General features: G+C 44.9%; 1 protein-coding gene across 8 annotated transcripts in view; it reads right to left on the bottom strand.

Annotated features, from left to right (window-relative positions):
- EPB41L3 (erythrocyte membrane protein band 4.1 like 3) overlaps positions 1–13,680 on the bottom strand; it is a 431,238-nt gene extending 417,558 nt beyond the window's left edge. For 3 of the 8 annotated variants that reach the window (XM_077270246.1, XM_077270262.1, XM_077270287.1), the window contains exon 1: positions 13,379–13,551. The gene's annotated coding sequence lies outside the window, so the exon portion shown is untranslated. Of the gene's footprint in view, positions 1–13,378 lie in introns of all 8 variants that reach the window. The other 5 variants (XM_077270260.1, XM_077270286.1, XM_077270288.1 and 2 more) reach the window with 4 other exon arrangements.
- Positions 13,681–24,982: the final 11,302 nt, after the last annotated feature.

The following is a 24,982-nucleotide window of genomic DNA, read 5'->3' as shown; positions in this document are numbered from 1 at the left end:
CAGCCGTGGCCAGCGCTCAGCCATGGCCCACCAGGCTCCTGTATGTTGTAGGAGAAAATGCCAGCAAAGCGTTAAATGAGAAAAGTCCATTCGATCCTATTTTATTACAGCTCTCCAGCCCAGCGCTTTTCTGAGCCAAATAAACCAACATATCACTGTGATTTATACTATTTGTTTAGATGGTCGTAATGTGGAAAAAATATCACCTCCTAAACATATGGATAATGAACATGATGTAAGAGCATTTCCTAATATTGGCACAGACAAGTGAGGGGGCTCTATACATGCAAAGTGTGAGTTACAATCTGAAACCAAAAAAATAAGCCTTGCATCCTTTTATTAGCTGAAAACATATATTAAACAACGGTGACTTATCTACTTGCTTACAGCCAACCTGTGCGAAGCTACTTTACAGCTCGGCTTGCCCTAAGCCTGCTCCAATATAATAGAACAATAACTCCCCATAAATCCAGTGGACTCCATAACAGTCCACATAGAAAGCAACCTGCAGTATAATTAGGAGATAAACAATGCATCAAACAAATGCACAATGACGAGAAGATTCCATCAAATGATAATTAGCAAGTAACTCTAATAATTAGCAAGTACTTCAACAAAAAAAGTTTTGTTATATATATAATAAACACAACAGACAAAAACATAACATTGATCATTTTGCTATTTGCTATAAATCTCATTCATTCTATGTATAGCAGACCCTTTTAAAATAGATTTTTGATTAGAATTGAGCATAATAAAAGAGTGCAGGTAAATGTAATCCTCCAGATAGTTCCATGACTTGTCTGCTTTACTCCAGTGTTCCCTTGACGATACTTCTAATTTTGTTCTGTCATTGCAGCATTGTTATAAGGATACCGCACAGAGTGAAATTACATCAATATTAAGGAATTTACTATAAGGTCAGACAGCCATATTACTCACATGAGGATCGCATTGTAATCCTTGGACTGGCCATCGGCTCGCCTGACCTGAGCGTGAAATATCTGCTAACACGCTCAGGTCAGGAGAGATGACGGCCAGTCCGATGATTGTGATGCGATCCTCGCGTGAGTAAATCTCTCATCTGACTGTGCCTTAGGCGTGCAAAAGTGAGTTAATAAGTTAGTTAATTTTGGTTGCTGTGATTGCTATATTTGACCGGTATGATAGATGGAATATGGTCTTTTAAGGCTGTTTAGAGCTTAAAGCCATTGTCACTGTTCACATACTGCCACCTACTACGTTTGGATTGTAACAGTGTGAAAATGGTGTCATTCACAGTGGCGACCATGGCATAATAAATTTGACACAACTTTATAGCCATTACAAAGGGTATCATGGACATAGACATAAACTGCCATGAACAAAAACATCATTTTCTTTTTTTTGTCTGGAATACTTTTGGCAAATGAAACCAAAAAATAAAAAATTACGATCTAAGATCTGCAAAAGCAGAATAGCAAAACGGTAAGAGGGTACAATGGCTATTCCCATCTTAGCGTTTCATGGCCAAAACAAGAACGACTCAGTCCAGGCTTCGACTACGGGAGGTAGAGCGATGGAAAGGAACAGGGTAGCTCAGGCGCTGTCAGCTGCTTTCAAAGCCTCACCTCCAGTGGTAAAGTCTGAAAAGAGTCTTTAGGTCTCAGCCGTGAAAGGCTGACATGCAAGTGACCCTTCAACTCTCATATCTTTGCACCATTCCATGCTACTAGCTGTAAAACCGCATATTTGTCATATAAAAGCTCACAAATAATTCAGAAACAAATTTGACATAAGCCATTAAGATTATAACAGACATCATTATACACCACATTATAAACTGTGCACAGTAATTACACATTACACAAATAATCGTCTCTGGGCAATAAACAAAAAACTGTCGACTACTTCAACATTGTAAAGTAAACGGTAACTGCTTAGATGACCTTTCATCTCTGACTCATAGCATCTTAATCCTTACTATATGGCCAGAGTTCAGGCCAATACAGGCCTTTCGCGAACTGGTATTAACGGGAACCACAATTATTTCCTTGCAGATAATCTCACGAGGAACAAATGAAACGTTCATCAGAAATGCGAGAACTCATTCTTTTGCCACAATTGAGGTCTTTATCTTAATGCAAACACTGACTCCTTTTTAGGGTTCGTTCACACTTGCGCATAAATCGTAGTCTACTACATCTGAGTGTCCACCTCCAGTAGGCGCATAGGTCTGTAGAAAATGCACGGCAGAATGCACATTAAAGTCTATGGCCCCCTTCGGTGCATACATCCGAATCCTGCATTGCGGGGGTCCGAAAGCAAGCCCTGAAGGGACCCACGAACATGATGATAAGTGCAATGTGAAGGCACCCTTAGCATCCTCACTTTTCAAATAAGTAACCAGCATACAATGAACATGGACTCCACGTCCCATTTATGTGACTTCCTTTCTCAGCATTTTATGGGAAACCCCTAATATTTGGATGCCTTCACACAGAGGAAGACATTTACATATGACCTCAGGGGTATGTGCACACATTGAGTATTTGTAGCAGATTATTGGTGAAATACAGTACATGTGTTTCTAATATATTCTTCTGTGCGTTTTTATCCCTTCCATATGAATGAGTGAAAAACACTGCAAAAACACCGAAAGGATATGTACTCACATTGGGTATTTGCAGCAGATTATTCTGCGGCAAAAACAAGAGAGTTAGCAGGAAAAACGCTACAAAAAATACTTGCGTATTTACTGTATGTTTTGAGTTTTTATGTGCATTTTTTATATATTGTTACTTGCTTTGTTCCCCCACCCATTCATTTGAATGGGTGAAAAAAGCTGCAGGAACACTGAAAACACTGACATCCTGCAGTGGGAGGTGGAGCCGCATATTCATCACTGTAATGAGCGGTACCACGTGACCGCTCAAACAAGACAAGCTGCCGGCGCTGAGAGGAGGCATCGCAGGAGCTGGTTGAGTATTTTAATGCAAGCGGGCGGGTGCACAGGGGGTGGGAGGCGGGAGGTGACCACGAACTTTATTTTAAACAAAAAAAATAAAAAAAAGCCTTGATATTTCATTCCTTCTCTCCAGCGAATGCTGCTGGGGAGAAGGAATGAATGCCGGCTTCAGCACCAAAAGCAGGGACTCAACTCTAGTGCTGTTTCTCCTGCGGCGGCACGTGCACACAGAGGAGAGTGCACACTGTTCTCCGTGTGCACGTGTGCGGGACGCTTTGCGGACCGTGCTGCCGGAGAAACGTAGACATGCTCCGTGTTTTGCACACGGACACACGGTCCGCGAAAAATCACTGACATGTGCAGAGACACATTGATTTTAATGTGTCTACGTGTGTCAGTGTCTCCGGTACGTGAGGAAACTGTCACCACACGTACCGGAGCCACTGACGTGTGAAACAGGCCTAAGGGTGCAGCCGTATTACTAGCACGAGGATCACATCGCAATCCTCGTACTGGCCGCTGGCTCTCCTGATCGGAGCATGACAACTGCATAGAAATACATGAAGTCACACTCCGGTCAGGAGAGTGATGGCCAGTCCGAGAATTGCGATGTGATCCTCGCACCAGTAATATAGCCATCTGACTGCGTCCTTGGGCTGGTCATACACACTAAAAACCAGGAAGCTCAAAGATCATATGACCAAAAGCTTTCCCTTCTAAGAAAATGTGTTCTCTATGGGGAGAAGGGTGTAATGCTAATAAATAGTGATGAGCGAATATAATCGTTACTTGAGATTTCCCCAGCATGCTCGGGGGTCCTCCGAGTATTTTTTAGTGCTCGGAGATTTAGTTTTTCTTGCCGCAGCTGAATGATTTACATCTGTTAGCCAGCATAAGTACATGTGGGGGTTGCCTGGTTGCTAGGGAATCCCCATATGTAATCAAGCTGGCTAACAGATGTAAATCATTCAGCTGCGGCAAGAAAAACTAAATCTCTTGAGCACTAAAAAATACTCGGAGGACCCCCGAGCATACTCGAGAAATCTCGAGTAACGAGTATATTCGCTCATCACTATTAATTACCGTAATGTTAATAAACAGTTTTTAGATTTAAAAAAAAAAAATTTCATAAACCCAAATCTTTCATACTTGTGTCATTAGCCAGTCCCGCCAAAATTAGCAAATGTAATAGACATAGATCTAACGTGTATAGCGTGCATAAAAGGAAGCACCTTGTCTGTGTGTCCACCACAAAACAACATTACTATATGAGTCCGGATGCTTTCAGATAACACTAAAGACACAATAAGGTGAAGTGGTTCATTCAGATCAGCAGCCCAAATAGTCACCTTTGATGTTGCACAAACAAATGAATGAAAATAAGATAAGATAATGGCATGGGCAGCAGTACAATCCTAAGGGTACCGTCACACAGTGAAATTTTCATCGCTACGACGGCACGATTCGTGACCTTCTAGCGATATCGTTACGATATCGCTGTGTCTGACACGCTACTGCAATCAGACATCACGCTGAGAATCGTACGTCGTAGCAGATCGTTTGGAACTTTCTTTCGTCGCTTGATCACCCGCTGACATCGCTGGATCGTTGTGTGTGACACCGATCCAGCGATGTGTTCGCTTGTAACCAGGGTAAACATCGGGTAACTAAGCGCAGGGCCGCGCTTAGTAACCCGATGTTTACCCTGGTTACCAGCGTAAACGTAAAAAAAACAAACAGTACATACTTACATTCCGGTGTCTGTCCTCCGGCGTCTCAGCTTCTCTGCACTGTGAGCGCCTGCCGGCCGGAAAGCGAGCACAGCGGTGACGTCACCGCTCTGCTTTCCGGCTATGGTGCTTACACAGTGCAGAGAAGCAGAACGTCGGGAGACAGACACCGGAATGTAAGTATGTACTGTTTGGTTTTTTTACGTTTACGCTGGTAACCAGGGTAAACATCGGGTTACTAAGCGCGGCCCTGCGCTTAGTAACCCGATGTTTACCCTGGTTACCCGGGGACTTCGGCATCGCTCCAGCGCCGTGATTGCAAAGTGTGACCGCAGTCTACGACGCTGGAGCGATAATCATACGACGCTGCGACGTCACGGATCGTGCCGTCGTAGCGATGAAAATGGCACTGTGTGACGGTACCCTAAGACAATCTTTCAAAGTTCAAATTAAATAAAACATATCTTACTCACTTAAAAAAAAGTTTATGCACTTACCAAAAACATTACGGTATGTCCCCAGGTAAATCCAAGGCAAATACATGGAGACCATAATTCCAAATGGTAGTACATGGAAAAAGAGAGAAATATAGTTAGAATTCATTTACAGGACAGATCACATAGGTATTCATGAGGCTACAATTTATGGCTGGACTTTTTACAAATCGAACATGCTTCATCTTTTGCCTTAAGAAGATACAAAAATAATATGTGACAAATACAGACAGAAAAAAAAATAATCTAAGCAAAAATTCTGAAAAAATTACCGTAATAAGTCTATTGCTACCCAAAGGATACTGATCGATGGCAAGCTTCCTCAGGGAACCCATTAGTACTATAATACTATTTGGGCTTTACACCAATGTGGGTTATCATGGATTATCAAGTGATAATTTCCGTACTTATTGAAAGTTTATGTGAAAAATCTGCACATAAAACTCAGCGTACTCACAAGACAAATTGACATCTTGCGAATTTGAAACACAAACCGCAGGTCAGTTTATGAGGAGTTAAAAAAAAGTCCACTGGGTGTGAGATCTCTATAAACCCCATCAACCTTGAGGAAACTGTAAGATGCTGCATTTTTGATGCAGCCTCAAAAACTCATCATGGTCGCACATCCTGAGCGTGCTGATTGGTGGAGGTAAGAGATATGTAAGTAGAATTTGTACCTATCAGACATTTATAGTACGGTATATACTTTCGATATGCCATTAATTTTTTAGTGCGGCTCCCGCATTGATTCAGTATGACAATGTGGCCCTTGATCAAAAAACATTTGTGTACCCCTGCTTTAAAGGCTTATTGCAGTTTCAGCAAATAGCACATGATTAGGACAAAGTTTTAAGTACTGGGTGTAAATAATAAAGGCTCCTACTGAAGACATCAAACCTAAAAAAACTAAAACCTAAAAAAGCCACAGTATGACTACAATAAGTCTACTTGAAGGCTTAATATTGTATAATGCACCTTGTGGTTATGTAGTTCCACACCGGATGTTACTCAGATTTTAGTCCTGAGGACATTGCAACATTTGACACAACTGATGAGACTTCAGTTTCGATTTCTGCTACTACATAGGGAAGTCTGAGCCACAGGCATGTGATTTTAGTAGAACTATGGGGCTTCTGAGTCTTTTCTCACAACTTCCCAAAATAAGAGTGTACTACACATACTTTTGGTAGCAATATATTCTCATTTTATTTGTTATTTCATGTTTGAAATCCTCAGGTGTGCATTTAGTTGCCCACAACATGCTGAGAATTTGAATTTTTTTTTTTTATAATGTAGGTTAAAGGGAACCTGTCACAAGAAAAAAAATGCTATTAACCTGCAGAAATGGGGTTAATCTGCAGGTTAATAGCGTTATCAACCTACCCGATGCCTGCATGTAGCCGAACGCTGCAGGGAGAAAATTATTTATTATCCCCGGTAACGTTTGGATTTCAGTCACGGGGGCATCGTATTGTCAGAGTGGTGACTGATCCCGCTTTTAGGTGTCGCCCCGTGCCTGAAACCCAAATGTTTCCGGGGGGAATAAATCATTTTCTCCCTGCAGCATTTGGCTATGTGAGGGCATCGAGTAGGTTGATAAAGCTATTAACCTTCAGATTAACCCCATATATGCAGGTTAATAGCGTATTTTGCTGGTGACAGGTTCCCTTTAAAGAGGTTCTCTGAAAATAGACAAATTAAACTAAAGGAAATATCATTATAAATAAATTCCTCAACATTTTTAAATACGGTAATAAACAATCATTTTGTCTATGGATCTAATCACTACAGAAATTAAAATGGCCACTGTCTGGTAAGAAGAGGCTGCTCACACTGCTGTTCATCTGATCTAACACTGGAGATACCAGGGTTCGGAACCAGTAAGACACTGCTAACACTGCTGTCTGTCCTGTCTTTCTGATCTACTAATGGAGATACCAGTGGTGCTGGGGTAAGAAGACGCTGCTCACACTGCTGTCTACCCTGTCTATCTGACTAAATACTGGAGATACCAGTTGTGCTGGGGTAAGAAGAGGTTGCCCACACTGCTGTCCACCCTGTCAGACCAAATACTGGAGATACCAGTGGTGCTGGGGTAAGAAGAGGTTGCCCACACTGCTGTCCACCCTGTCTATCTGATCTACCAGAGACAGAAAGGAGTGTCTAGGTATGAAGAAGCGGTTCACACTACGATCCTGGTATATGATAAAGGTTATCTTCAGCTCATAGCAGCAGAGCTCCCTATTGCACATGTTTACAGTCACCTGTTCTATTAACATTCTAGGACAGATGCCTGTCAGTGTAACAAGGTGGCGATCATTTAAGTTTTATTCAAATCAATAGGAGGTGGATGTGTAGTACCCTGCCAAGGCAGCTTTCAAAAGACAGAGCAGCTCTGCTATTGAGTAGTGCCAGCCAACCGGCACCGACACGAAGAATAGCAGAATGCCGGGTGTCAGACCCTGACTGATCAGACATTGGTGACCTATCCTAAGGATAGGTCATCAGTGATAAAGTAGAGGACAACCTCTTTAAGCATGATCATGTTATCTGCTTTTAGTTCTTCTTAAAGGCAACCTTAAGGGTATGTGCACACGCCAGGATTTCTTGCAGAAATTTCCTGAAGAAAACCGGAAATTTTCTGCAAGAAATCCGCTTTTTTTTTTTTTTGCATTTTTTCGCGTTTTTTTTAGCATTTTGCAAGCGTAATTAGCTTGCAGAATGCTAAAGTTTTCCAAGCGATCTGTAGCATCGCTTGGAAAACTGATTGACAGGTTGGTCACACTTGTCAAACATACTGTTTGACAAGTGTGACCAACTTTTTACTATAGATGCAGCCTATGCAGCATCAATAGTAAAAGATAGAATGTTTAAAAATAATTTAAAAAAAATAAAAAAAATGGTTATACTCACCTTCTGCAGACAGCCGATCTCCTCAGCGGCGTCCGTTCCTATAGATGGTGTGTGTGTGCAGGACCTTCGATGACGTCGCGGTCACGTGACGTCATCGCGGTCATGTGACCGCGACGTCATCGCAGGTCCTTCACACACACCATCTATAGGAACGGAAGCGGCAGCATGCACCGCTGAGAGGCGGGAAGACTCCGGGGGCCATCAAAGGTGAGTATATGACTATTTTTTATTTTAATTCTTTTTTTTTACCAATTATATGGTGCCCAGTCCGTGGAGGAGAGTCTCCTCTCCTCCACCCTGGGTACCAACCACACATGATCTGCTTACTTCCCGCATGGTGGGCATAGCCACATGCGGAAAGTAAGCAGATCAATGCATTCCTACGTGTGCGGAATCCCCGCAATTCCGCAAATTTAATGAACATGTTGCTTTTTTTTCCGCGATGCGATTTTTTCGCGGAAAAAAAATGCAACATTTGCACAAGAAATGCAGAATACACTGAAAATAATGGGAGGCATACGTAAGCTTTTTTTCGCGTTTTTATCACGTTTTTTATAGCTAAAAAACGTGAAAAAAACTTGAAAAATACTGAACGTGTGCACATGGCCTAAGGGTATGTGCACACGTCAGGATTTCTTGCAGAAATTTTCCTGACAAAATCCGGACATTTCTGCCAGAAATCCGCATGAGTTTTTTTTTTTGCGTTTTTTGCGCATTTTTTATGCTTTTTTTGCGGAATTTTTGCGTTTTTCTCCTGACACTCCAAATTCATGGGAAATCCACAAAAATAATGAACATGTTGCTTCTTTTTCCGGATTGCAAATTTTCTGCGGAAAAAAAACGCAACATTTGCACAAAAAATGCGGAATGCATTCTAAATGATAGGATGCATAATGTATGCGGTTTTTATGCGGTATTATAGCGTTTTTATCGGGGAATTCCGGAAAAAAACGCAAAAAATCCTGAAGAAATCCTGACGTGTGCACATACCCTAAAAGGGAAAACTAATGTACTGACGGTTGTTTATCTTACTACCGTACATGACAGATCTGCACATCAGCACATCTCATTGCAAAGCAGATTTATGCCATAAACCATAAACAGACATCTGCACAGAGAGATTATGCACCATATGAAGCTGGCTTGTAAAGAAAAAATAATCACAAAAAAAAATAAAATGGTTTTACATATGTCACAATTTAAAGTGATTTCTCCCTCAATTCTACCTATTATCAGCCTCCAGTATAATTCATTTTAAAATAGAAAAGCTGGCAGCTGAATTATGGTTCAGTGTATCATTTAGCCGACAGCTATTTCTCCTGACCCCAACACACACATAGGAGCCCTGCATTCCCTATCAGAGCCACGGCCTGACTCCTCCTGAGGTAGCTATATCCAGGAAGCTAAAAGGATCAGCCGTTCTAAATTGTACATGGTGGATAATTCTCTCCCCGCTCAGGGGACTTGGGAGGGACCCATATAAAACCAGACTGCCGGACAAACCCGCCTCCGTTAATCTAAGGCTAGGCTCACGAGCGTATTTTATGATCCGTATATGGACCGCAATGCCGGGTCAGGTGGCGGACCTCCCTGTCCAACTCTTACTGCCTCATAGGCAGACGTTAGGCTATAAGGTTAGGTCAGGAGACCCAAGAATTGAGGTCTGTATACAGACCGTAATATTTGCCTGTGTGAACCAGGCCTAAAGCTGGTCATACACACTAGATGCTTGTCAGAAGATCGACGCTATCAGCCATCTCAGCTGACTATTCCATACACAGGAGCAATCGTTCGGCCAAGCGGCTCCTTTTTTCTCTATGAGAAACCCGCCAACCGACGGTTTGGCAAACATTAATGTGGATAGGGCCTTTACTCTTAAATTGAGTAAACGTCATCATGGATTTATCAATGTATTTCAGATTTTAAAAAATTAATCTGGGGATTATAAAATGGAACAGTAAATCAGATTCCACCAGATCATAAGGATAATACACTGGCTTTATGTATATATCATTTCATATACCCACACAAGGTAAAACGAGAATTCTTCTCTTCCGAATGACGACATGCAAACAAGGGTTAACTAGGCTGCTGGTTGTTCTATGTCTTATTAAGACCTCTTGAAGCTAATTGCTCATTTTTGCTGATCTAGATATAAACTTTGCTCTGTGATCTTTCCATTAGTCATCAATACTCACCACAACTCAACTCATCAACATCTTTAGCTCAGCTCAGCTTGGATTGTAGAGCTTCAGTATATGCTATGAGGCTGAGCTGGTTAATCTTTGCTAGAAGCCCCATCCCCCTTCCTTGGACATCTTTATGCTAGTGCCTGGTGACATGAACCTGGACTACAGGAACTGCACAATACATAGCCACACATTATGCTGCTGATCCGAGAGTTGTGGGCCACAGATAACAGAGACATGTAGGAACCCACAGCAGTACCCGCCGGAAGAAATGACCGATGCCATATGTAAAAAGCAGCGTGCGTCAGTACCACCCCATTCGCATACCCCATTTTCTGTTCCGCTAATACATTTTTAGGGTTATTTACATGTATTTACTTTAATACTAAGATACGACTTAATAAGACTTATAGATGCAATAGAAAAAGTTTTTCATGGCAGAGATTGGGTGAAAACAAAGGCACTGTGCAAAGCAGAGAACTTTTCTCAGACTGGCAGTTTCAAGGTGGATACTTACCTCTTCAAAGCAGTTATTGGCCCGAATTCATCATTTGCATTTTTTTTTTTTATTCACTTTCCTTCCATTTTGTCTATTGTATTAATTTCCATTATTATCAAAATGGCACACGATTCATGAATTTGATACAAAGTCAAAAAATGGGCAACACTGGAAAGCACTGTCTGTAATTGCTTATTGAGACTTTTGGCACCAAAGTCAATTTGAAGACAAAAAAATAAGAAAAAAAAAAGTAGTGGGTGCTGTCACGATGAAGACAAGGATCAGAAGGTGTAGAAAAACAACAAACATTTTTTAAGACAACGTCACAAAATTGCACCAAAAGTCTGGCTTACTCGAAAATACACCAGGGGGAAACAGAAGTGAATTTGCGTCAAACTCTGCGCCTTTTATAAAAGTCACAATTGATGAATCAGACAAAAATATCTAGAATTGCTAAACTCTGCCCACAAAGCAGGAATCAAGAAAAGAAAAGAATAAAAACAGGCGAGGACATGTAAAACAGACTTAGAAAAAGGTGCCAATAGAATAATGGATATGGTGCAAATAAAAACAGGCGCCAAACTACACAAAAAACAGGCGCCAGGGTAATGATGCATTGGGGCTATGGCGTTTCAGGCACCGGAAAGCATTTGTTGGTTGCTGCCCTCTACCACATGTCCTTATTGCTTATTGCCCAGGACCAGTAGTTATACTGCTGCTGGGATAAAAGCAGCTCAAATACACGATGACAGAGGTGTGATACAGAGTCCTGTGCACATAGAACTGTTCTCAATCATCATGTCATCAACTACATAAGTGCCAACATACTACTGTGGTCACCTTAAGGCTATGTTCACACGTTGCGATTTTGCAGCGTTTTTTTAATGCAAATTTTAAGCTGCGTTTTACCGTACCAGCCAAGACTATGAGATTTCAGAAATCTCATGCACACACATTGTTTTTTTCTTTCCTGCTTTTCGTAAGTAGCTTCTTTACTGCCAGGAGAGCCAGTTTTGCCTGCAGGAAAAAAAATGCAGCAAAACCGCAATGTGTGAACATAGCCTAGAGTACGTTAATTACTGTATGAGACAGCATTTACATTCCTAAATGAATGAGTTCCATGGATACTAATTGCTGGTGAAATGGTAGAGAAAGATAAAAGGGTCCGCTATGATATTGAATAACAAGGGGCCCTTATACTGTTCGGGCCCTTATACTGCTCTTGTATAGGGCCCCTTTGTTATCTGAAGCTGTCACTGTACATAGAAGGATCAAACCAGTTTTCCTGATTTACCAATCTTGATCACTCAGTGTGCTCTGATTTATCTGTTCCGAGTCTATGGGTGAATCAGTCTGCTAACAGGAGAATCTGGTGGACATTTTTCCATCCCTATTAATACTGTCCTGTATATAACAGAAAAAAGTAACAAGTGAAGCAAAAAGCTGCGATGCCATAAATCTAATAACCCCTATTCACCTGTCATTGCTTGTATGTGACTCAGTCCACAATCAACTTCCATTCATTGACATTACAATATTAAGTATAAATAAATAAATAAATATCACAACATGTGCAAAGATATGAAGAAAGATGTCTCTGATCGACATTTATCCCTCTGGAGAAGAAAAAATGTCATCTGCTGCTGCTGCTTCTTCATCTGAGCAGCTCTGGGTAACATGACAGGCATGCAAACTAACATTTAAATGTGTGCGTGGATTTGTATGGTGTAGCCTTACACTGGGCTGCAGAGGACGGGGGTGCATGGCAATGCAGATGTCAGACCGGGGGGCTTAGATCATGCCCTACAACTTAAATATGTCAACACAGATTTACAGATGATGTCCTGAAAGAAGCTGAGAGACAGGAAAAGAAATCTCATTGGAATTACCAACGACTCGGGATCAAAAAGTGATGGGTAGATAGGAAGGTAATGGGAAAATCCATTTTTGGGGTGGGGAGATTAGGTAAATACACTACGTGGGTGATAGAGGAAGCACCACTTAGCATAGAGATGGCAGCAATAATACATTTATAGGGACCATCCATCACTGAGGATCGCACTGGCCTGTAGGGAACCTCCCAGGTGGGCACAGGTGATGGGGGGCACAAGTTATGGGGGGCACAGGTGATGGGGGGCACAAGTGATGGGGGGGCACAGGTGATGGGGGGCACAGGTGATGGGGGGGCACAAGTGATGGGGGGCACAGGTGATGGGGGGCACAGGTGATGGGGGGGCACAGGTACACCACAGGCTATGTACTGAGGGGAGACAGCTGTGGATGCCCCTTCTATGCCAATCCCACACAGGAGATGGTACCCCATTCATTCCCATGTTGGCTCGTGCTGCCTCCTGATAGTGACCACTGCCACAGATACACAGGGTCAGGGAGGGCTGCTGGTGACAGCCACCATGGAGGAACCATGCATGGCAGCCCCCTGACACTGGCTAGGACACCTGGCATGGCAGGACTGACATTGGGGCACTACAGTGACGAGGATGGAGGGGGCTCTGTCTGGCTGCAGGACCTCTCCCAGGACTCCTCCACCTGCAGGGATGCTGAGCACCGCCAGTGGGACAGCGCCACACTGGGGTACAGGCACTAACCTGAGCGACGCACAGTCCGGACCTCCTCACATAAGTGACTGAAAGTCACCGCAGGCGGCGGGATCCGCGCACACCGGCCGGTTCTACTGGGCAAGTGTGCAGGGGGGGACGTGACAGCAGATCACCCACGGGTCCAGTCTCCTCGCTGTCACACCTGCGAAGCTGCGCAACCCAATATGCAACCGCTACCCCCGTGTGTCTCGTCATGGTCCCTCCCAGCTGAGCCGCTGATTGGCTGCCGCCCGGCCCTGTGCTGGGATGAGTTGAGTGCGGCACCAGGCGATCCTCAGCGTTAGTACAGTGCGGGGACAGCCGAATCAGGAGCACAAACAGTTACCGAGGCAGCGCCCCCTGGTGTGCGATATTAGAACCACAGTGACAGCACAGGACACAGGGTTGCGTCTAGAGTAGATTTTTTGAGGACCATTTGCCGCTCCACTGTAGTAGACAGGTCACCACTGAGGAGACCAGGATGGCGCTGACTCCGGGACCCTCACAGACCCCATTCCGGCGGCCTCATCAGGCTCTGTGATGCTTTTATAGGGATTTGCTCAAGTGTTTAATGGGGCAAACATCAAAAGTCAGACATTATTTGTTCTTAACATTGTTATATTTTTCATATAGTTCTATACGGCCAAATTCTATTTTTTCCTGATTAATAAAATTTGCATTTTCATCACCTCTTTTTGTAATATAAGAAATTACACTCAGTGCTGATTGTTCAGTTTTGCCAGAATGTGACATTTCCCGTCTGTCACCAATCCTGTCCGCAGCAGCGACATTTTGAAGAGTGGGCAGAGCTTTGCGGGAGAGACGTAAGGCTGCCGTCACACAGTCAGTATTTGGTCAGGATTTTACCTCAGTATTTGTAAGCCGAAACCAGGAGTGGGACAAATAGAGGAAAAGTATAATAGAAACATATGCTCCACTTCTGCATTTATCACCCACTCCTGGTTCTGGCTTACAAATACTGAGGTAAAATCCTGACCAAATACTGCTAGTGTGACGGCAGCCTTAGTTATACAACTGATCAGTTTTGGACATGAATTCTGTTTTCAAATTCCCTCATGCAATTTAGAATTTTTCGCCTTAACCATTACTTGCTATAGTTGAATATATTGAATGAAAACAATATCAAGATTTCAAATTCTAAAAATGTTTGATGCTATTAGACACAGAATTATGAAATGGAGGGGAAGAATCAGAAACATTTGTGAATTACTGCTGCAGGGGGTTAAATGGCTGAAAATTCATCTTAACCCCTTTACCCCCGAGGGTGGTTTGCACGTTAATGACCGGGCCAATTTTTACAATTCTGACCACTGTCCCCTTATGAGGTTATAACTCTGGAACGCTTCAACGGATCCTGATGATTCTGATTTCTCGTGACATATTGTACTTCATGATAGTGGTAACATTTCTTTGATATTACCTGTGTTTATTTGTGAAAAAAAAACGGAAATTTGGGGAAAATGTTGAAAATTTCGCAATTTTCCAACTTTTAATTTTTATGCAATTAAATCACAGAGTTATGTCACACAAAATACTTAATAAGTAACATTTCCCACATGTCTGCTTTACAACAGCACAATTTTAGAACCAACATTTTTTTTTGTTAGGGAGTTATAAGGGTTAAAATTTGACCAGCAATTTCTCATTTTTACAACACCATTTTTTTTTTTAGGGACCACATCACATTTCAAGTCATTTTTAGGGGTCTATATGATAGAAAATAACCAAGTGTGACACCATTCTAAAAACTGCACCCCTCAAGGTGCTCAAAACCACATTCAAGAAGTTTATTAACCCTTCAGGTGTTTCACAGGAATTTTTGGAATGTTTAAATAAAAGTGAACATTTAACTTTTTTTCACAAAAAATTTACTTCAGCTCCAATTTGTTTTATTTTACCAAGGGTAACAGGAGAAAATGGACCCCAAAAGTTGTACAATTTGTCCTGAGTACGCCGATACCCCATGTGACTTTTCAATGCAAAATTGACTGGAATTGAGATGGGACGCCATGTTGCGTTTGGAGAGCCCCTGATGTGCCTAAACATTGAAACCCCCCACAAATGACACCATTTTGGAAAGTAGACCCCCTAAGGAACTTATCTAGATGTGTGGTGAGCACTTTGACCCATTAAGTGATTCACAGAAGTTTATAATGCAGAGCCATAAAAATAAAAAATCATATTTTTTCACAATAATGATCTTTTCGCCCCCAATTTTTTATTTTCCCAAGGGTAAGAGAAGAAATTAGACCCCAAAAGTTGTTGTACAATTTGTGCTGAGTACGCTGATACCCCATATGTGGGGGGGAACCACCGTTTGAGCGCATGGCAGAGCTCGGAAGGGAAGGAGCGTCATTTGGAATGCAGACTTAGATGGATTGGTCTGCAGGCGTCACATTGCGTTTGCAGAGCCCCTAATGTACCTAAACAGTAGAAACCCCCCATAAGTGACCCCATATTGGAAACTAGACCCCCCAAGGAACTTATCTAGATGTGTTGTGAGAACTTTGAACCCTCAAGTGTTTCACTACAGTTTATAACGCAGAGCCGTGAAAATAAAAAATCTTTTTTTTTTTCACAAAAAATATTTTTTAGCCCCCAGCTTTGTATTTTCCCAAGGGTAACAGGAGAAATTGGACCCCAAAAGCTGTTGCCCAATTTGTCCTGAGTAAGCTGATACCCCATATGTTTTTCAACACAGAATTGGCTGGAATTGAGATCGGACGCCATGTCACGTTTGGAGAGCCCCTGATGTGCCTAAACAGTGGAAACCCCCCAATTATAACTGAAACCCTAATCCAAACACATCCCTAACCCTAATCCTAACGGTAACCCTAACCACACCCCTAACCCTGACACACCCCTAACCCTAATCCCAACCCTATTCCCAACCGTAAATGTAATCCTAACCCTAATGTTAGCCCCAACCCTAACCCTAACTTTAGCCCCAACTCTAACTGTAGCTTTAACCCTAGCCCTAGCCCTAACCCTAACCCTAGCCCTAACCCTAACCCTAGGCCTAACCCTAACCCTAGCTCTAACCCTAACCCTAACCCTAGCCCTAACCCTAACCCTAGCTCTAACCCTAGCCCTAACCCTAACCCTAATGAGAAAATGGAAATAAATAAAAATTTTTAATTTTTTAATTTTTCGCTAACTAAGGGGGTGATGAAGGGGGGTTTGATTTACTTTTATAGCGGGTTTTTTAGCGGATTTTTATGATTGGCAGCCGTCACACACTGAAAGATGCTTTTTATTGCAAAAAATATTTTTTGTGTTACCACATTTTGAGAGCTATCATTTTTCCATTTTTTGGTCCACAGAGTCATGTGAGGTCTTGTTTTTTGCGGGACGAGTTGACGTTTTTATTGGTAACGTTTTCTGGCACGTGACACTTTTTGATCGCTTTTTATTCCGATTTTTGTGAGGCAGAATGACCAAAAACCAGCTATTCATGAATTTCTTTTGGGGGAGGCGTTTATACCGTTCCCCGTTTGGTAAAATGGATAAAGCAGTTTATTCTTCGGGTCAGTACTATTACAGCGATACCTCATTTACATAATTTTTTTATGTTTTGGCACTTTTATACGATAAAAACTATTTTATAGAAAAAATAATTATTTTTGCATCGCTTTATTCTGAGGACTATAAATTATTTATTTTTTCTTTGATGACACTGTATGGCGGCTCGTTTTTTGCGGGACAAGATGACGTTTTCAGGGGTATCATGGTTATTTATATCCGTCTTTTTGATCGCGTGTTATTCCACTTTTTGTTTGGCGGTATGATAATAAAGCGTTGTTTTTTGCCTCTTTTTTTTTTTTTACAGTGTTCACTGAAGGGGTTAACTAGTGGGACAGTTTTATAGGTTGGGTCGTTACGGACGCGGCGATACTAAATATGTGTACTTTTAGGGTATGTGTCCACGTTCAGGATTGCATCAGGATTTGGTCAGGATTTTTCATCAGTATTTGTAAGCCAAAACCAGGAGTGGAACAATTAGAGGAAAAGTATAATAGAAACATATGCTCCACTTTTGCATTTATCACCCACTCCTGGTTTTGGCTTACAAATACTGATGAAAAATCCTGACCAAATCCTGATGCAATCCTGAACGTGGACACATACCCTTATTGTTTTGTTTTTTTTATTTAGATAAAGAAATGTATTTATAGGAACATATATATATATTTTTTTTTTGGGGGGGGGGAATTTTTTTTTTTTTTTTACACATGTGAATATTTTTTTTTTACACTATAACATTGCCCCGGGGGGGGGGGGGCATCATGTTATAGCGTAAGATCGCCGATCTGACACTTTGCTGTGCACTGTGTCAGATCGGCGATCTGACGTGCACAGCTCCTGGAGGCTTCCCGGCACCTGCTTTGAGCAAGCGCAGTGAAGCCACCCTGCAGGACCCGGATGCCGCGGCCATTTTGGATCCGGGCCTGCTGCAGCGAGGAGGAGGTAGGAGACCCTCGGAGCAACGCGATCACGCGTTGCTCCCGGGGTCTCAGGGAAGCACGCAGAGCCCCCTCCCTGCTCGATGCCTCCCTGTACCGCCGGTACACTGCGATCATGTTTGATCGCAGTGTGCCGGGGGTTACTGTGCCGGGGGCGGTCCGTGACGATAGTCAGCTGACACCCGGCCGCGATCGGCCGCGCTCCCTCCCTGATCGCACTGGACGTACTATTCCGTCCTTGGGAAGTAGGGCCCACCCCACATGGACGGAATAGTACGTCCAATGACAGAAAGGGGTTAAAGGGTCATAAATGTTGATATAAGTCAAACATGATTTAGTTTACTAAAATTACTACTAAAACAGTAAAAGTGAGAATAAATATTCCCCAAATACTTCACTGGTCTTATTTCTTCTTTCCATTTTTTTTTTTTTTTAATTTTACGCATAGGGAAATAAAATATTTAATCATCCGAAACTGTGTAGTGGATGTGGACAACATACAGATTTGCTCCTTTGGGAAGTATAAACTTAAGATTTTAGGTAAATGAAGTCAAAAATTACATGTGCAACCCAAAAGATTACACTTCTGCTTGGGACCCTCCCCAATAGTTAAAGGGGGTATCCACTTCAAATAAATTAGTTTTGACTGTGTTCCTAATACTATTTTGGGCAACTTACTAATTTTATTTTTAAAGTTTCACTTCTCACAAGACTCAGCACAGGAGAACATTTCCTGTTTCTGAATGTCAACAGTGCTGTATGTGAAGTGTACTCATTTCAGTCATAAAGTCTGCCTCGGTCTATCCTTTTTCCATCACAGACAAGAGGACTGGTTTAGTTATGAGTAGTGTTGAGCGATACCTTCCGATATCGGAAAGTATCGGTATCGGAAAGTATCGGCCGATACCGTCAAAGTATCGGATCTAATCCGATACCGATACCCGATCCCAATGCAAGTCAATGGGACGAAAATATCGGAATTAAAATAAACCCTTTCTTTCCTTGTAGGTTCATTCTACATGAAGGAAAACAACTAAGAATAATGTAGGATGTATTGGGGGAGGTGGCAGAGACATTAAAGGCACAGAGGTTTAGCCCAATCAAATAGAATTTTTTTTTTTATGACGTTCGGCGTTAGAAAGATTTTGACTATGTTAATTTTTTATTTATTTTGTCAGATATTGATGTTTCACTACTTCCACGCCCTTCACCTTCTTTTTTACTTCTCCCACACTTTCTTCTTCATTATCCTCATCATCAGCTTCTTTGACATCAACTTCTTCACCTTATTCATCTTCTTCTTCATCTTCTACCTATTATTTTTTTTGTTACATTGTTCATATTCTTTTTATTTAACTATTATCTTCTTCATATTCAACTTCTTCATCATATTCTTATTTGTGACAGGCATTCCCGTAGTTGTTATCTATAAAAGTTAGAAGATTACACCTTCCGTTCTGCCTGTCACAAAAAAGTTACATTTGTCCGCGTTCAGTTTGGCCTGCAGCATCAGGCTTTATCCAGGGGCACCACGAGGATGAACGGACTCACCCCCATACACTGCTTAGTCTTCTTCTGCTTATAATTTAGATAATATCTTTTGCTCTGATATTTAGTGTTATGCTTAATGTTCTTCTGCTCTTTGTTCTGCAGCCTCTTGTTCTTCTGCTTCTCGGTCTTCCAGGTCGTCGTCGTCTCCAGGGTCGTCGTCTCCGGGGTCGTCGTCATCGGGGTGATCTTCAGGGTCATCGTCTCCAGGGTCGTCGTCATCTCAGTGGTTGTCGTCTCTGGTGTCGTCGTCATCTTAGGGGTGGTCTTCCGGGTCATCGTCTTTAGTCTCTTGAACTTGGAAATGTAGCAGAAGGTACAAGAAGGCTGAGAAAATGCCGAGAAACAGCTGATGTAACTGGAACTCGGATGGCTACCCGAAGGTCCAAGAGCCAATGGAACTACCGAGGACCAGCTGACGTTACTGGAACCCGGTTACTAAGCAGGAGGTACCCGTGCCTGAAAGCACTACCAAGGACCACCTGATGTTGGTGGAACTCGGATACCGAGAGGGAGGCACCTAAGCCAAAGGCTCTGCCCGGAACCAGCTGACGGTACTGGAACCAGGATGGGGAGCAGAAGGTACAAGAGCAAAAGACACTGCCGAGAACCAGCTGACGGTACTGGAACCCGGATGGGTAGCCGAAGGTCCAAGAGCCAATGGAACTACCGAGGACCAGCTGACATTACTGGAACCCGTTTACTAAGCAGGAGGTACCCATGCCTGAAAGCACTACCAAGGACCACCTGACGTTGGTAGAACTCGGATACCCAGAAGGAGGCACCTAAGCCAAAGGCTCTGCTCGGAACCAGCTGACGGTGCTGGAACCAGGATGGGGACCTATTCAAGCTTGTCTTCCTAGATCCCCAACTAGCGTGTTGGAGCAAAGGGTCAGCAGGGGGAGCAGAGTGTAGGCCGAAGCCTGCACTGGCGTCAGCTTTGGGTCTGTTGTGTCTGCGTGGCTGTTGCAGGACACGATGCCGGCTACACAGCAGGGGAACAGCTGGCAGTGCTGAACCCCACTGACACATTGGCTGGTGTTTTTCTCTGTGCAGCTAGCAGTACCGGGTGCCAACTGGCGGTGTTAGAGCCCAGGGTCAGCAGGAGGAGAGGGAGCAGAGTGTAGGCCGAAGCCTGCACTGGCGGCAGCTTTGTGTCTGCGTGGCTGTTGCAGGACACGTTGCCGGCTACACAGCAGGGGAACAGCTGGCGTTGCTGAACCCCACTGACAGAGTGGCGGGTGTTTTGCTCTGTGCAGCCAGCACTTCCGGACAGCAACTAGCGGTGTTGGAGCCCGGGCTCTGCAGGTGGAGCAGAGTGTAGGCCGAAGCCTAATTGAACCGATTTTAAAGTTAACCTTTAACCCCCCCTCAGGGGTTACAAACTACAAGAGCCACAGCTTGGGCAGCAGTAATGCTGCACAAGTCTAAGGTTGCTCTTTTAATTTTGCTCCTTGCACAAGAAAGAAACACGTATAACATTTAGGCCCTTAAGCAGTCAAACTGTTTTGGAGGCGTGAGTTCCCTTCGTAATGAGATGCAGCACAGCTGTCAAAAATCCCACCTTGGTGCTGGGCGCGGCCTCCTGAGCATCGTTATTTGCTGCACAGGAGTCTGCGCTGTCGTGTTATCCCTTGGCCTTGCGCTGTTAGCGCTGCCCATCTTCTGACATCATTTAATGTCGGCCGGTGCGGTTCGCGATGATGCGATGACCATGAATCCCAGCCCCGCAGTGTCTTTACATTGTTAAAACACTGCGGGGCTGGGATTCATGGCCTGGCGCAGTACATATGTTCGCCGAGGCACTCGGGTCCTTACACCTGCTTCAGACTGTGCGGCGTCAGCTGATCCCTTATCGCATGCCACGGCCATGAAGCCGCACAGTCTGAAGAAGGCGGAAGGAGATGAGGGACAGGCGAACATATGCACTGCTCATGCCCATCTATCACACCCTCGCAGTCAAAATAAATAAGACACCGAGGGGCGTTGTGTGGGGCAGGGCGGCCGCAGAGGCGCAGCCAGCCAAACAATGGTGCCAGAAGACGGGCAGCGCTACCAAGGGGGTTGCAGCATGTCATTACAAAGGAAAGTCACACCTCAGGGACGGTTTAATGGTCACAGAGGACACATTTTAGATGTGTTCAGTTCCACATGTGCAAGGAGAATAAGTTTCTGAGCCACCTTGCACACATGCAGCATTACTGCTGTACAAGGTGGCGGTGAAACATACAAACGCCTGGGGGAGGGGGGACAGGTTCCCTTCAATTTCAGTTCTTGTGTCTGCGTGGCTTTTGCAGGACACGATGCCGGCTACACAGCAGGGGAACAGCTGGCGGTGCTGAACCCCACTGACACATTGGCTGGTGTTTTTCTCTGTGCAGCTAGCAGTACCGGGCGCCAACTGGCGGTGTTAGAGCCCAGGGTCAGCAGGAGGAGAGGGAGCAGAGTGTAGGCCGAAGCCTGCACTGGCGGCAGCTTTGTGTCTGCGTGGCTGTTGCAGGACACGTTGCCGGCTACACAGCAGGGGAACAGCTGGCGGTGCTGAACCCCACTGACAGAGTGGCGGGTGTTTTGCTCTGTGCAGCCAACACTTCCGGACAGCAACTAGCGGTGTTGGAGCCCGGGCTCTGCAGGTGGAGCAGAGTGTAGGCCGAAGCCTAATTGAACCGATTTTAAAGTTAACCTTTAACCCCCCCTCAGGGGTTACAAACTACAAGAGCCACAGCTTGGGCAGCAGTAATGCTGCACAAGTCTAAGGTTGCTCTTTTAATTTTGCTCCTTGCACACGCAGAAAGAAACACGTATAACATTTAGGCCCTTAAGCAGTCAAACTGTTTTGGAGGCGTGAGTTCCCTTCGTAATGAGACGCAGCACAGCTGTCAAAAATCCCACCTTGGTGCTGGGCGCGGCCTCCTGAGCATCGTTATTTGCTGCACAGGAGTCTGCGCTGTCGTGTTATCCCTTGGCCTTGCGCTGTTAGCGCTGCCCATCTTCTGACATCATTTAATGTCGGCCGGTGCGGTTCACGATGATGCGATGACCATGAATCCCAGCCCCGCAGTGTCTTTACATTGTTAAAACACTGCGGGGCTGGGATTCATGGCCTGGCGCAGTACATATGTTCGCCGAGGCACTCGGGTCCTTACACCTGCTTCAGACTGTGCGGCGTCAGCTGATCCCTTATCGCATGCCACGGCCATGAAGCCGCACAGTCTGAAGAAGGCGGAAGGAGATGAGGGACAGGCGAACATATGCACTGCTCATGCCCATCTATCACACCCTCGCAGTCAAAATAAGACACCGAGGGGCGTTGTGTGGGGCAGGGCGGCCGCAGAGGCGCAGCCAGCCAAACAATGATGCCAGAAGACGGGCAGCGCTACCAAGGGGGTTGCAGCGTGTCATTACAAAGGAAAGTCACACCTCAGGGACGGTTTAATGGTCACAGAGGACACATTTTAGATGTGTTCAGTTCCACATGTGCAAGGAGAATAAGTTTCTGAGCCACCTTGCACACATGCAGCATTACTGCTGTACAAGGTGGCGGTGAAACATACAAACACCTGGAGGAGGGGCGACAGGTTCCCTTCAATTTCAGTTCTTGTGTCTGCGTGGCTTTTGCAGGACACGATGCCGGCTACACAGCAGGGAAACAGCTGGCGGTGCTGAACCCCACTGACACATTGGCGGGTGTTTTTCTCTGTGCAGCCAGCACTTCGGGGCACCAACTGGCGGTGTTAGAGCCCAGGCTCTGCAGGGGGAGCAGAGTGTAGGCCGAAGCCTAATTGAACCAATTTTAAAGGTAACCTTTAACCCCCCCTCAGGTGTTACAAACTAGAAGAGCCACGCCTTATGCAGCAGTAGTGCTGCACAAGTCAAAGGTTGCTCTTTTAATTTTGTTCCTTGCACAAGCTGAATGAAACACGTACAACATTTTGGCCCTTATACAGTCAATCTGTCTTGGAGGCGGGAGTTCCCTTCGTAATGAGACGCAGCACAGCTGGCAAAAATACCACCTTGGTGCTTGGCGTGGCCTCCTGAGCATCGCATTTTGATGTACAGGAGTCTGCGTTGCTGCGTTATCCCTTGGCCATGCGCTGCCCGTCTTCTGACATAATTTCATGTCGGCTGGTGCGGTTCGCGATGCCCATGAATCCCAGCCCTGCAGTGTCTTTACAGTGTTTCACACTGTGGGGCTGGGATTCATGGCCTGGCGCAGTACATATGTTCGCCTCTCGCTCGGGTCCTTACACCTGCTACAGACTGTGCGGCGTCAGCTGATCCCTTATCGTATGCCACGGCCATGAGGACGCACAGTCTGAAGAAGGCGGAAGGAGATGAGGGACGGGCGAAGATATGCACTGCTCATGCCCATCAATCACACCCTCGCAGTCAATATAAATAAGACACCGAGGGGCGTTGTGTCGGGCAGGGCGGCAGCAGAGGCGCAGCCAGCCAACCAAGGATGCCAGAAGACGGGCAGCGCTACCAAGGGGGTTGCAGCGTGTCATTACAAAGGAAAGTCACACCTCAGGGACGGTTTAATGGTCACAGAGGACACATTTTAGACGTGTTCAGTTCCACATGTGCAAGGAGAATAAGTTTCTGAGCCACCTTGCACACATGCAGCATTACTGCTGTACAAGGTGGCGGTGAAACATACAAACACCTGGGGGAGGGGCGACAGGTTCCCTTCAATTTCAGTTCTTGTGTCTGCGTGGCTTTTGCAGGACACGATGCCGGCTACACAGCAGGGGAACAGCTGGCGGTGCTGAACCCCACTGACACATTGGCTGGTGTTTTTCTCTGTGCAGCTAGCAGTACCGGGCACCAACAGGCGGTGTTAAAGCCCAGGGTCAGCAGGAGGAGAGGGAGCAGAGTGCAGGCCGAAGCCTGCACTGGCGGCAGCTTTGTGTCTGCGTGGCGTTTGCAGGACACGTTGCCGGCTACACAGCAGGGGAACAGCTGGCGTTGCTGAACCCCACTGACACATTGGCTGGTGTTTTTCTCTGTGCAGCTAGCACTCCCGGGCGCCAACTGGCGGTGTTAGAGCCCAGGGTCAGCAGGAGGAGAGGGAGCAGAGTGCAGGCCGAAGCCTGCACTGGCGGCAGCTTTGTGTCTGCGTGGCGTTTGCAGGACACGTTGCCGGCTACACAGCAGGGGAACAGCTGGCGTTGCTGAACCCCACTGACACATTGGCTGGTGTTTTTCTCTGTGCAGCTAGCACTCCCGGGCGCCAACTGGCGGTGTTAGAGCCCAGGGTCAGCAGGAGGAGCAGAGTGTAGGCCGAAGCCTGCAGTGGAGCAAGTTGAAAGGGAACCTTTAACCCCCCCCCCCCAAGGCGTTTGTAGCTGAAAGAGCCATCTTGTACAGCACTAATGCTGGAAAAGGTAAACTTAGCTCTTTTAATTATGGTCCTTGCAAACGCTGTACTTGACACTTATGAAATGTGTTCCCATCCCACCGTTAAACCGTCCGGTAGGTGGAACTTTCCTTCGTAATGTGACGCAGCACAGCCGTCATTCTTACCCCCTTGGCGCTGTGCGCCGCCTCCTCAGCGTTGTTTGAATCTGTCCCGGAGCCT

The sequence above is a fragment of the Ranitomeya variabilis genome, chromosome 6 (genome assembly GCF_051348905.1).
Source record: "Ranitomeya variabilis isolate aRanVar5 chromosome 6, aRanVar5.hap1, whole genome shotgun sequence".
Taxonomy (NCBI): Eukaryota; Metazoa; Chordata; class Amphibia; order Anura; family Dendrobatidae; genus Ranitomeya; species Ranitomeya variabilis.
The sequence above is the reverse complement of the archived record's forward strand: the minus strand, read 5'-3'. Positions and strand labels throughout refer to the sequence as shown.